The sequence below is a fragment of the Ochotona curzoniae genome, unplaced genomic scaffold, assembly GCF_017591425.1.
Source record: "Ochotona curzoniae isolate NIBS_2020 unplaced genomic scaffold, NIBS_Ocur_1.0 scaffold_4505, whole genome shotgun sequence".
Lineage (NCBI taxonomy): Eukaryota > Metazoa > Chordata > Mammalia > Lagomorpha > Ochotonidae > Ochotona > Ochotona curzoniae.
Genome location: NW_024467118.1, coordinates 33,469,961 through 33,483,609, shown reverse-complemented (window position 1 = coordinate 33,483,609; position 13,649 = coordinate 33,469,961). Strand labels below are relative to the sequence as shown.

The 13,649-nt window shown below is 45.3% G+C and overlaps 1 protein-coding gene across 2 annotated transcripts in view; it reads left to right on the top strand.

Annotated features, from left to right (window-relative positions):
* Nucleotides 1-13,649, top strand: part of PTK2B (protein tyrosine kinase 2 beta) — a 114,515-nt gene that overhangs the window by 35,222 nt on the left and 65,644 nt on the right. The window lies entirely within an intron of this gene.

The following is a 13,649-nucleotide window of genomic DNA, read 5'->3' as shown; positions in this document are numbered from 1 at the left end:
TTGCAAGTGCCAACATCCCCTAGGGTGCCAGTCCGTGCCCTGGTGGCTCTGCTTCCCATCCAGCTCCTTACTTGTGGCCTGGGAAAGCAGTGTAAAATGGCCCAAAGTCTTGGGACCCTGCACCCACGTGGGAGACCCAAGGAAGTTCCTGACTCCTGGCTTTGAATCGACTCAGTTCTGATTGTTCTGGCCACTGGGAGAGTGAATCAGCAGTGAATCTTTCTTTCTCTATCTTTTTTCTATTTGTAAATCTGCCTTTCCAATAAAAAAAAATAAATCTTTAAAAAAAATACTATAAAAGACTTTTCTCCTGAACATTGCCCTGGTACATTTTGACTGGTGGGATGGGGGCTATAAGGGAAAGCCAATAAACTGTATTTCTCTTGCCATCTGACTCTGGATTTAAGTCTCTTCTTCTTCTAGCTGATGCCCAGAAGCCAGCATACTCAATCAGTCTTTAATAAGCCTCACTAGTCTTTTAAATCCAGGACCCTCTCTATAAAATCAGTTTCTATTAAGGGAGAGGGGAGCTTCATTCTATTCCTGCTATCCAAGAGAGTCTCCCCAGTAGGTTATGACTATTGCTGAGGTCCCAGTAACAGAGCATCCTGACACCTCTGTACCTGGAGTGACTGGCTTGGAGCCCATCAGGTCCCCTGCTTAATGCTGCCCTTCATTAATGACCCTGATGGCTCAAACAGCCTTTTATCATCTTCAGATTCATCTCTGCATTAGCCCTGTGCAGTGTGCCAAGAAACTACGATGTGAGAGTTCAGAAGGCTGAGCTTGCTCATAATTGATGTTTATCAACCTGGTTGGGTCTGCAGGGCAGGAAGGGCAGCCAGAGTCTCACTCGGGACTTCCTTTTATGGACATAAGTCACCAGCTAATCCACCACAGGCCTGTCCTAATCCAGGTCTGACCCTGAGCATCACTTTACTGACCCAATTTCTCACCGTAGAGGTGAAAAAGAGTCTCAAACAGGACTAGAAGACTTACTTCCCAGGGCTTCTCCTCCCTCCCCTTTTCTACCCTTTCCCCGGGCCAACCTGTGCTCTCCTCTCTACTTCCTGGCCTGATTGACAGACAGCTCTGTAGGAGCATGACAAGGACCTATCACTTCCTCCTGCTGGGGAGATCAAGACTTGCAATGTCCAACACTCTCACTCCATGGTTTGCCAAAGGTGTTTCAGTCTGAGCTGAGCTTAGTGATTGTCAGGCACAGTGATCCCTGTCAGAGGCTCTGCTTGTCTTCACCAAGAGAAGCAGGGACTTGGGTCAGCTTCTTCCATCCTGCTGTCTTCCAGGACACTGCATGCTCATCACTCTTCCCCAGCACCCCACTACCACCCTGGGCCCCAGTGCTGTCTGGTGTCTCCCTGCCAATGCTTCCCTAAGATTCTCTTTTAACTTTTCTGAAACTCCTCCCTGGAGAGCAAAGGGCAATCTCCGTCTCATGAGTCCACAAGGACCATGCCAGGCCAGAATGAGAGAGAGTCAGGGCAGGCAAGCAACCACTCCCACATGAAACCTGGAATCATGGGGTCAAAATGAGATCAGGTAAGGGTTGGGGTGTCACTGCTGTGGAGCACCATTCCGATTGCCTATCATAAAGAAAACCTGAGATACCCACACCGCTGGGAATTTTATTTTTTAAAGATTTATTTATTTATTTTTATTTGAAAGGCAGATCTAGAGAGGAGAGACAAAAAAAAATCTTCCATTCATTGGTTCACTCCCCAGATGGTTGCAATGGCTGGAACTGAGCCAATCTGAAGTCTGGAGTTTCTTCTGGGTCTCCCACTTGGTTGCAGGGACCCAATGACTTGAGCCAACCATAGCTCTTTCCCAGATTATAATCATGGAGCAGGAATAAGAAGCAAAACAGCTGGGGCTAGAACCATCACCCATATGGGATGCTGGCACTGCAATGTTGAAGATTAACTTGTTGAGCCACTGCTCAGCCCCTGGGAATTCTTCTGATACTGGATGCCAAAGATGGCCATGAGTGAATGCCTGTACTTGTCTGAAGTGTGGCCTGTGAAATCTTCGATAGCTCTTCCTCTGCTCAGCCTCTGTAAACTGTTTCAGGTCTCTCCTTTTTCTTCTTCCAACTCCATAGTGCTTCCATGGCCAGTCCTCATCTTGCTCTCCACAGACCTTCCCCTTGAGCAAAACAGAAAGAGCTAGGGTTGCACCCATGCTATGTCTGAGATAAACTATGACAATTCATGACAGAATCTCCAGAAATTTGTGCTCCATGCTGAGTTGAGGCAGTCATTTAACATTTCTGATGTGTGTGTGAATTTTTACTGTTCATTTCACCCACTCCAGTCCTGCAGGTCACAATTATACTTCTTTGCATGGCAGATGAGATGAGGAAGTGAGAAAATACCCAGGCCACTTCAAAGCTAAGATTAGACCCAAAGCCTGGTCGTGGGTTCCTGACACGCACGTGTGTGCAGACCTGCTTCTGGTTGATGGCCTGTGTGCTGGTGCAATGCCAGGTCCTGGCTCTCCATATACTTTCTGTACATACAGTCTGGCATTGAATCCTCATGACAACTCTCAAGCTGTGGCATTATCATCCCATTTTACAGAGGAGGAAAGCAAAGCTCAGAATAATTGACAGTGTTTCTGTGACATCATGATAAGTTACAACACTGTGGCTTACCCTCAGATCTATCCATTTATACTTTTCCTCTCCCCTGAGCTGGCAGGTGCATCCATGGGCATCCAGTAAAAGAGCCCTTCAGTTGCAGACCATATACTTTGGGGGCTTGGCCAAGTCCATTTGATTCCAAACTCCTGAGCGAATGATGATAGGAATGTTCTTTGTTTCATGTTGAATGCAACTGGGAAAAAGCAGGCAAGGCATAAATGCCAGCTTTGGGGAACCTGTAGCTCTGTAGAGTGAACATAGCGTATTCATACTAAACCAGATGTGTCCTAAAGAGAGCAAGAGCCCATATCATTAGGGGAGTGTGAAGACAAACTTCCCAACAGACACAAAACTTGAGGTGCTCTTTGAGAAAAGCAGCTTTTGCAAGGCAGAGATGTGGGGAGGGGGAAACATTGCATCCTCTGTTATGGGGATCAAATGCAATTTCATCATGAGTTCTAGAATGATTATTAAGCAAGCATTATTGAATATCCCGCTTTCTTTCTCCACCTATATCAGTCTTTTTCATCCCAACTTTCTCATCCTGACTTAAGGAGTGACTTTACCATGTTTTCTCCCACTGGTTGGAGAATATTGTAGGCAATATTGACTCTTCCCTCACCTGGAAAATTCTTGTGGATTCTATTCTAAAGCATCTTCCTCCATTACCCCTTCTTTTTCATTGTTATCATCCCCATTGTGAATAACTTTCCAGTTATTCTTATGGAGGTCAATGCGTTGGCCAACAAACAGCTGCCTCTGGTCCTTTCTTTCCAGTTCACTCTGTGCACAGTGCTGGGCAGAATCACCTCTTCGAATCTTCATGTTGTTGGACTCTTTGCAAGCCTCAGCCTTTCCTGCTGCTTGCCCAAGTTTGCACTAAACTTTGTGAACAGCCTTCCCACCCACCTCCTCTTCTTTACAAAACTGTTGACCCTTGAATACCCAGCTCATACCCTGCTTTCTTGGTGAGGTCAGATTAGCAGCTCCTCATGTATATTTCATTCATGTCTCTTGCTGTGACTACACTGTGTGGTATGGTGTTACTATGTTAAGGTGTTTGTCTCCACAGCGGGGCTGTAACTTCCTGGGCGATCCTTTTGTCTCCTATCTTATGTTCACTTATGGGGTGTGCACACACTCAATGATGCCTGTGGAACTGCTGGCAATCACAGGCCCTCAGCAGCTGAGAGAAGGCAGAGACAAAGAAACCATCGCATATCAACATACCACCTAACGTTAGTATTTCTGGAAGGAGGGGGGAACAAAACAGTTTAGCATGAACAGCAACCTATTTAAGCAGCTGTTGCCTTCCTTTCTAATACTTGTATACATGATTTCATCTTTTTTGAAGATTTGTTTATTTAGTTGGAAAGTAAAGTGGCAGAGGGATAGTGAGGCAGAGAGATCTTCCGTTTTCTGGCTCACTGCCCAAATGGCCACGATGGCCAGTGTTGGACCAGGCCAAAGATTAGGAGTTTTGAACTCTATCTCACACTTTTACACACATGGTAGAGGCCCTAAGTCCTTATGTCATCTTCTGCTGCTTTCTCTGGTGTTGTATCAGGGAGCTGGACTGGAAGCAGAGCTGCCAGGACTTGATCTTGCACTTTAATAATAGATACTGGCATTGAATGCCACATCATAAGCCTGATACACCACCATGGTATTCCCTGACTTCATTCTTTTTGTATCAAAATATAAACTTTTCTTCAAAACATATTAATGTACTGGTTTTCACTTTATTTGAACATTAAAGAGAGGGATAGAGAGGCAGAGATGGTGATTTTCAATCCATTATCTCAAAACCCAAAATGCCAGCAACAATTAGGGCTGGAGCAAGTTGAAGGCAGAAGCCTGGAACTCAGTCTGGATCTCTCATGTGGGAGGAAGAACCCAGCTGGTTGAGTCTTTGTTAGTTGTCTCCCAGGGTGCATATGAGCATGACACTGGAGCTAGAAGTGGATTCAAGAATCATTCTCTCCAGTATGGGATGCAAGTGTTCCAACAAACTCTTTAGTTTCATTTTTCAGTACATTTTTGAAGTATCAGTGAATGACAATGTTCCATATGTTTTCTTGAGAAATCATGTGATGTACAGGATAAGGAAATAAGTGCTTTGTCTGCCATCTCCTAGATCTGTGACTTTGTGAGAGTTTCTTGACCACCCCATGTCTCAGTTTCCCTAAAGATAACACAGCAGGAGATTAATAATGGTAAATTTTTTGGTTTGCTTTGGAAATTAAATGAGGAAATATTTGTGATTGACATATTAAAAATATCCAATGGAATGTACTATTTGAAAGTTGTTTTATGAATGACATGTACTCCATCTTAGAATGCAAAGGGCACATTCGGTCCAAAGGGACTACATTTGGTCAAAAGGGCCTATTTTTTGGTCATTTGCCTTCCTGCCATTAAACTGACACTCAGGCATTCAAACAGAAGATAAGGCGAGGTTTCCACCTGTCATTCCTGACAGATTTCCAAGCAACACCACTAACAATACCACAGTTAGTTGTCAGAGTTTTTTTGGGTGTCTTTAGAACTCAGTCCTGGCTCATTTATCTCACCCTCCTCTTTTCTCTGCCACATCAACTTCACACCAAACTTCTTTGTCACCAGGACAATGATCCCCAAGTAGTGACAGGAAATCTAAAATCCAAAAGTGAAAATTATAGCTTTCGGTTCTTGGAGTGACACAAGTTACAGCACAGAAAGTCTCAAAGAACTCCATCCTATCCCTGGCCCTAGAATTAGTCCAACTGCCCAGAGGAGAGCCTCACCTCATCTTGCACCTCTTCCATCTCTGACCCCTACGGCAAGGCTGTCTGCTTCTTTTAGAGCTAGGCTTTGGACCATTTCCTCCAGTTTTCAGTTCCTACGGTTTCGTACTACCCAGGTAGGTAATCTGCTATGGAAGCAGCCCCATCTCCCCAGGCAACCTCCTCCAGCTTCTAGGTCTAGTTCACACATCCTTGTCAGAGCAGACCAGCCACTACCAGGCCGGGACCACAGCAGGCATCTAGGCATGACAGTGAGTGACCATGAGCTTCGTACTTTCCTTCCTCACTACCTTACTTCCTGGAAAGTACTTCCTGGGCAATTCTGTTTTTGCATTATGCAAGTTTTTTGCATCTGAGCCTGTATCCTCAAGGTGGGCAGGGAGTCCCAGGTAAAGCTTCTGGACATGCAGAAAAGAGACAAGCTTTGAGGTCGCCTCCCACCCCAAGTACACAGTGTTGGTCTTTGTGTAGAGAGGAGAGGGAGCTTCTGGGAGGAGGCTGCAGCCTGAGAAACCAAATCAAGAGAAAAATGCAGGCGTTTGCCTGTCATTTGCATGCGATGTCTGAGCCTCTTCCATTTTTGGAATCTCTCAGGATTGAAAAAGAAGAGAAAAAAATGCCAAAATAGGGCAGCAAGCACTATGATGTACTTTAAATGTTTACTTTCACCAGTTAATAGTTTTAAACACACACAAACTCTGACAGCATAAGTGGATTCATTTGGAAATAATGTCCAGGGTACTTTGTCCTGCAAAGCCTCTGCTGAGTGACCCTCTCACTTTTACAGTAGCCCAGCCCTGCCTAAAAGAGGATCTACTGGCTGTGGGGAGAGTGCTAGAGCCTTGGATTTTGAGCAAATGGAAAATCCAAATGTGTGTCCTGGAAGACAGCTGGATGCACTTAGTCCTGCTGGGACTGCTGAGGGCCTGAACGACCCAGTTCTGGGCTTTTCCAGCTGTCTGTTCTCAAAAGTACTCATTTTAACAGGGATGCAGGCTGTGGGCCCCATGACAATGGGCTGACTCTCTCTCTCTCTCTTTCTCTCTCTCTCTCTCTCCCCCTGTCTCAATCTCCTATAAATGCAGTAGTGGTCACTGGGGGAAAGGCCTCCATGACTCCCCATCAAGAGCCAGAATACCGCACACAATAGATATGTGATGCCAGGCCCAGGCCAAGCCTGTTTTGTTCATGATATTGAGCTGTCTGTCTCTGGATCCAGTCCCCCACTTCCCTTACTCTCAGCTACCAGGAAGCCTAGGACCATCCTTTCATTGTGCTGTGGGTGAGTGAAAGGCTGTCTAGAGGTTCTCTTCAGAGTGGGTGAGCATGTGGGTGAGGGAGAGGACAGGTATTACTTCAAACACTGCTCTTCTGACAAGGACTCTTTCCTTGACCAAACTTGAGCCACGTTGCTCTGAGAGCTCTCTTGGCCAAACTTTGGCCTTGACCTATTAAGACTAGTACAGCAAGAAACCTCATTCCCATCGCCATTACCACTGTTGCTATCTAATCCTGCTCCCCCTAGCAATTGACCATCCATCAATTCTCTCACCCTGCAATTGCTGTAAACCCTCTGCTGCCCCTGCCTTATAATAGGACTTGAGATCATTTTTTCTCTCTGTTGCAACAGACTTGAAAAAAATTCTTGCCTCCTCAGCTCTGTCCAGTATGATTTCCCTTTTGCTTACATGCACATACACACAAATGATTAATACAGATACTCAGTGAACCCTCCAGTTCCATCTCATTATTTCTTCTGCTCTCAGAAAGCTGCTTGGAAAGGCTTTTGAGGCCCAGGGAGAAGAAAAACTTTTGTCCCATATGGCTGTGGAAACCCCTGTCAGGGGAGAACTGAGCATTGTCCCAAGGGCCTGGGAACAACTGCATAACTTCATTCTGCCCTGTTATATTGTTGTGTCAGCATCTAGGCATTGGAGCCCCACAGAAGAAGAATCACAGATATCTTGGAATAAAAAGGAGGAAGAAAGTTGGGCAGTCAGAAGTAGAAAGAGCCACCAGAAGTGTCCCCCTTCTCCTGGTCCTTCTGTGTTCCCATCCCTAGAAAAAGGCTGTTTTAACCTTGTTCCTACAGAGGCATTCTCTGTCATTAGAGGCATTTTTTCAGCGTATCTATTTTGGAACTGCAGCTGGTTGCTTCTTAGAATAAACAGAGCTGTGATATTGGGATAAAAGAAGAAAGGAATATCATCTCCTCTTTATGCCTCCCTTCCCAGTGCTTCCCTCTTAAAGGCCTTGGCTTGAGACCCCTCCCCTAAACCCCCTGCCTCTTAGATCCGCTCATATACATGTGGGGGTCCCTAGGCCCTGTGCTAGGCTTAGATATTCTAGGGGTTCAAACCTGTCAAGAACTCAATGCCAGGTGATACAGAAGTTCATGTATGTGTTAAGTAGTCCTTAATTATAGTACATGAGACCAGAAATGTTTGAATTTCAGATTTCTTTGGATTTTTGAATGTTTGTATATATGTAATGATACCTTGGTGATGTGACTCAAATCTAAACACAAACTTCCCTTGTATTTCATATGTGCCTTAGACATATAGCTTCAGGGTAATTCTACACAAAAATTTCAATGTCTTATATAAGATTGGGTGTGGAATTTTCCATTTGTAGGTACTCAAAAATGTTCAGATTTTGGAGTATTTCAAATTGTACATTGTGGGGTTAGAGATGTTCAATCTATAATAAATACTTAATTTAAAAATGTAAGAGCTGATCCGGTCTCCTCTTGGAGTCTTCTCTTGTTTATATGAGGCAACTGAGGTCCCCTCTTGGGGCATGCCCAGGCTCTCAGAATTCCTGGGAGTTAGGGTAGTCATCATAACACTCTGACATCCCGTTTCCTCATGTCTTACAATGTCATTGAGAGAATGGCTGTATTGTACTGAAATCTTTGGAATGATGATCTTGATGCTGGAGGGGACAGAGAGAGAAATCAGACCCTTGTTCGTCTTGAACAAAACAGATGTTCAGTACCCAGTGTATTTATGGACAGGAATGGCTTCCAAGAAGGAGCAGGGCAGTTGAGAATACATCTTAAGTACTTGGAAGGGGTCCAGTAGATCATTAAGAGTCTACAGCCAACTTCTTAATCATTCCTTTATGTACTTTCTGCTGCAAGTGTTTGCTCTATCTGAAGTCCCTCTCCCTCCCCTACCCCTTGCCTGACCTTGATATGTTTTTCCTTTTATGAAATATGTCTGACTCCACTCACCCCTAGTCTTCTGTCTGCCAGCCTGCAGTGCAGTTTGACCCACCAGGGTCTCAAACATAACACAGAATGCATGGGGATGGTGATTCTTGGAAAGTGAACACTGCCACAGAGATCTTCTTCTTGCCCAGGGTCAAGCATGTCAGCCTCTTTTCTCTCTGTGGTCCACTTGGGTATCAGATCTGCTGGACTTCTCTGTTACCTGAAAGCAAGCCTGAGAAAAGAAGATCTAAGACTCTTGCTGTGGGTTTCCTCTCTTGGTTTGTCTTCTTTTCGCAGGTGATGCTGTGGTTAGACTTTAAAATTAGTCTTTAGAAAGCTTGTACATAGCTCAGAAACAGAACTGTTGACTTGAGGGGTAGACCAAAGCTTCCTGAGTGGAAAGGCACTCTGGGCTTTCCCATAGGCTGAGAGAGCTGCAGGTGTGAATGTTAGAGTCAGCCACTGGAGACTGGCCTGGCTGTTCCTGCACACTGGGAGGGGCTTGGGGTCGAGAATGTAGATTTTGAACTCAAGTGAATTTGGGAGTATACCGCTGGTGTGTTTTGGCTTGGTTATTTACAGGTATCTGAGATTTCATTTCCTTACCTGTAATAATGGAGACATTAACAGTACTCAGTATTTGAAAAAAATCATTCATTCCTGAAATCAACACTTAAGATAATGAGTATCTCCCCTGCATCAAGCACTAGTCCAGGAGCAGGTGTAGAACTACTTGTGCTAGTCCAGGAGCAGGTGTAGAGCCTACTCGCGTGTTCTGCTAGGGGGATGGGGTGTTGAGTGGATTCCATGGGAAAGTTTATATGCAATGCTAAATGTCAGGCCTGATGTGTGATAAGTACTCAGCAATACATATATATACTTGTTGCTTCTAAACTGAACACTAGAAATATGTATGGTGACTAGGTCATGACCAGAAAATATATTTCACCTGATCAAATGTTCAGTTGCAGCTAACTTCTGGCTAAGGAGATGGTATCAGAATTGCCCTAAGAACCAGAATGAACCAGAGGTGAATATGTGTATAGGCAGAGGCTTATTACAAAGAATTGGTTCATGCAGTTGTGGAGGTCGGCAAGTCTGAGACTTGCAGTCTGCTAGCTGGAGATCTCAGGGAGCTGAAGCCGGCTGGCTGAACACCAGTTCCAGTTTGTTTCGGGGGAAAGGAGAAAACCAGTGTCCTAGCTGAACAGGAACAGAAGGACAGACTTTATTCTATTCAGGTCTCCAGCCGATTGGATGAGGCCACTTTACTCAGTCCACAATCAAAATGCCAAACGCATCCAAACGTACCCTTAAAAATCTATCCAGAATCCTGTTGGTCAAGTATCATGGTACCTTATAGACAGTCAAATTGATGTGCAGCGTTAAACCTCATGGTTGGAGTGGTTGGAGGAAAGCAACAGAGAAAGCCCTTGGAGAAAAAGCTGGACATCTGGCTTGTGCTGAGTGATGTCCCTTCTTGAAGGGAAGATAATCCTGGTTCAGACTAGAACAGAAGATGCAAACTAGTGGCGTGGGGCTTGACCCAGATATACATATTAGTTAATATTGTGTTTTGCAAGTCTGTGCCAGCATTTACTAAATTAAAATGTTAACCTTGAAAGTCTGCATTTTCAGCTTCTTCCGAGAGTGGTGATATTTAGGTCAGGCCTCCACAATCACTTGACAAACTGACCACTGAATCCACACCAACCCTGCTCTGCTGGCCTAGGAACCAGGTCCTGTTGGCCTGGCCTCCATTAGCCAGGTCTGAGCAGTAACACTCATGTGTGTGACCATTGTTGCCACTTAAGGAGAAAAAAAACCCTGGCTTAAGTCTCAGGGTGGGTCCCTTTGACCCCAGTGGAAAAGCCATGTTGACAATGTGCTGTGTTTTCTCTTTGGGAGAACAGAGCAAAGAAGGCAGTGGGAGGCTGAGCTCAGTGTACACACCCACTGTCTGATGCACTAGGCCTCTCATAAGCTTGTACGAAAGATTGCTGTTTCAAGTGTCCTTCCGTGACTGCAATCCTCTTTTTGGGAAGGGACCCTTGGAGGTGGTGGGAAACTGTCCTCTACGACTAGGGAAAAGTCAAACAACTGAAGGGATTGGCCTTCGGCTGGAGTTGCAAGAGGACTGACAGTCTTCCTTGCATTCATGTTTTGTAAATCTGTGCCAATATTTAAAAACTAGAGATTTCACATTAAAGCTCCCATGAGAAGCTTGATGTTGCTATTTAGAGGCTGCCATATTTTCAGAGCAGAGTCTTTTCTCCTCATTGAGTCTTGAACCAAGAAATACTCTGAGAAACAGCTCTGAAGGGTAGAATCTTCTAGCATCACATAAAAGTGGAAAATATGCCGCTCACTGCCTGAGCACAATGAAGCAAATGGGAGGATGTGTAGGTGGCAGAAGAAAGACTTCCCAGGAGTCCAGAGATGCTGCTTTTACGAAGCTGAAGGGTGGTCATGCTGAAGAGGGATTGAGCCAGTTCTGTGGATCCCAGCAAGCAAAAGTCCTTTCAGAGGCCCACCAGCTGTGTGAGGCAGGTTTGCACAAGCAAAACTCCTGGAAATAGAAAAGATTGGGCATCAAGCAGTACTTGGCTGAGTGGCAGGCAACAGGGACTACAAACAGTGATCACTTGTTAAACCTGAGGTTGCTGGATTGAGAATTCCAAATTTTTTTTTCATGAAAGATACATGTAAAAAATGAAAATATTTGCCCAGTGCATAAGTGGTAGGCTCAAAGGGACTTGGAAGCCCAAAGGGGAGTGTATTTACACCCACAGATTCAGAGAATGACCAACCTGTTCTAAGACCAGCTGGGCCCTGTGCTAATTAAGTATGTATGATATGCAGATGTAGGGGTGACCACCACAAAAGAAGAAGTTTAAACTTACACGAATCCCTGCACGCAATGAGGGCAACAAGGGAAAAGCACCATGACGGGCCAGGAAGCAGAGGAAGTGAGAGAAACTATGAGTTGGAGTCTTTGTTGTGTTTTCAATGGAGAGAAACAGGTAGGATGAGTTGATTCCTGTGTGGTTAGGACAAGTAGAGAGTGTCCCAGCTTATGGAAGTTGATAAATGAAGGCACTGGGATTTGATCTATGGCTTGGTTGGTTAGCACGTGGATGTCAGGTTATTGAGAACTGACTAACCATCAAAGGAGTATTCCCTGCAGGGCCATCAAGGTTCCAGATGTTAACATGTCAGATACAGAAACTAGAGAACTTGGTTATTGTAGGACCTTACCCACATGCCACAAGGACTGAGGGTATCAGCTTCTCCAAGCTCTCCAGGAGAGAAGCACTGGATCAAGTGATGTCTCTGCTGCTTCCTGGGCCTGAGATGCTATGAATCCAATAGCACGTACAGCCAGAAGTGACCAGAGTCCAGTGTTATTCCCTGTTTGAATAGAGGGGCCCTGTTTCCAAATAATCCTATCAGTCATGACCAGTCACAAGGTTAATTTGCAAAGCAGGGTCTGGAACTTAATGTTTATCTACCATTCCATGAATTTGAAAGGGGCTGAAGCATGCAGACCAGGTGTCTTTATTGGTGAATCCTTGAATATTAGGATAACATACACTCAGAAATGCCTCTGTCCATGAATTCCCTTGGGCAGCAGCATGATGGGGGCAGTAGTGCCATCTTTTACAGGCCAGCAGGACTCCTCTGATTTCCTCTACCCTATCCAGGACATGTATGAACTCTTGATTCCCCTGGTTTTGGAGGCATGAATCATCCCAGAATAAGATCTCAGTCTGATCTGAGCCTTGCCCTGAGTCAGCTGATGTTCCCTCTCTGGTGTCAGCCTTACCAATTGTCATCTAGCATTTCTATTAAATAAAGATGGCATTGCCCTATTCTGTCAGGTGAGTCTGGGTAGACCATCTGTGTTTCTAATGATTTCCTCCTGAGGACCAAGGTTCTAGAAACCATCAGACTAGATAATCTCTGAGACCTTCTTCTTTTTTTTTTTAAGATTCATTTATTTTTATTGCAAAGTCAGATATACAGAGAGAAGGGGAGACAGAGAGGAAGATCCTCCATCCAATGATTCACTCACCAAGTGAGCACAAAGGCCAGTGCTGCACCGATCTGAAGCCAGGAGCTAGGAACTTCCTCCAGGTTTCCCATGTGGTTACAGGGTCTCAAGGTTTTGGGCTTTCTCGACTGCTTTACCAGGCCACGAGCAGGGAGTTGGATAGGAAGCGGGGCTGCCGGGATTAGAACCAGCACCCATATGGGATCCGGTGCATTCAAGGTGAGAACTTTAGCCGCCAGGCCACTGTGCCATGCCCCCTGAGACCTCTTTTAATGCTAAATCCTGCAATATTCTGATTATTTGGGTGAACGAGTACCAATGCACTGCAGCAGAGGACTAGAGAAACATAATTATATCTTTAGCTACTAAGTGGTAGAAGGCTGAGAACCAGAACCCAGACTTCCTGCCTTCTGGGGCTCAGCAGGCCTCTCCCAGTTATAAACTGATGTACTCAGCTGTATATGAGAAGTGCACCGTGTCCATTCATGCCTGGCTCGGTATTCTGCCGGCACAACCTGTTTGTTCCCAGAAGGGCTGTGGGCTGCGGCAGCAAGCAGGACAGCCTGTGTTCTGGATTCCTTCTTCCCTTCCCTGGCACTCAGCCATGCCATTAGGCACTTGACAAATGATGGTGATGTTGACAGCTTAGAATAGAACCCAAGAGTGGGAGGTTAGTCTGCTCAGACGGTGCTGTGGGGACAAAGGGGGCCGTGGTTGTTACCTTAGCACAAGATTAGCGGGGACCAGGTTCCCAAGAGAACTGATCATCTGCAGGAGTCTCAGGAGTCACATGTATGGAATGCAAAATCTTAAAGAAGGCCCAGGAGTGCATGACCTTGAAATCCCATTCAGCTCCACAATCCTAAGATTTAGAAAGTAGGGGCTGCAGGGCAGGTTCAGGACCAGTGTGCTCGCCCAACCTGCTATTTTCAC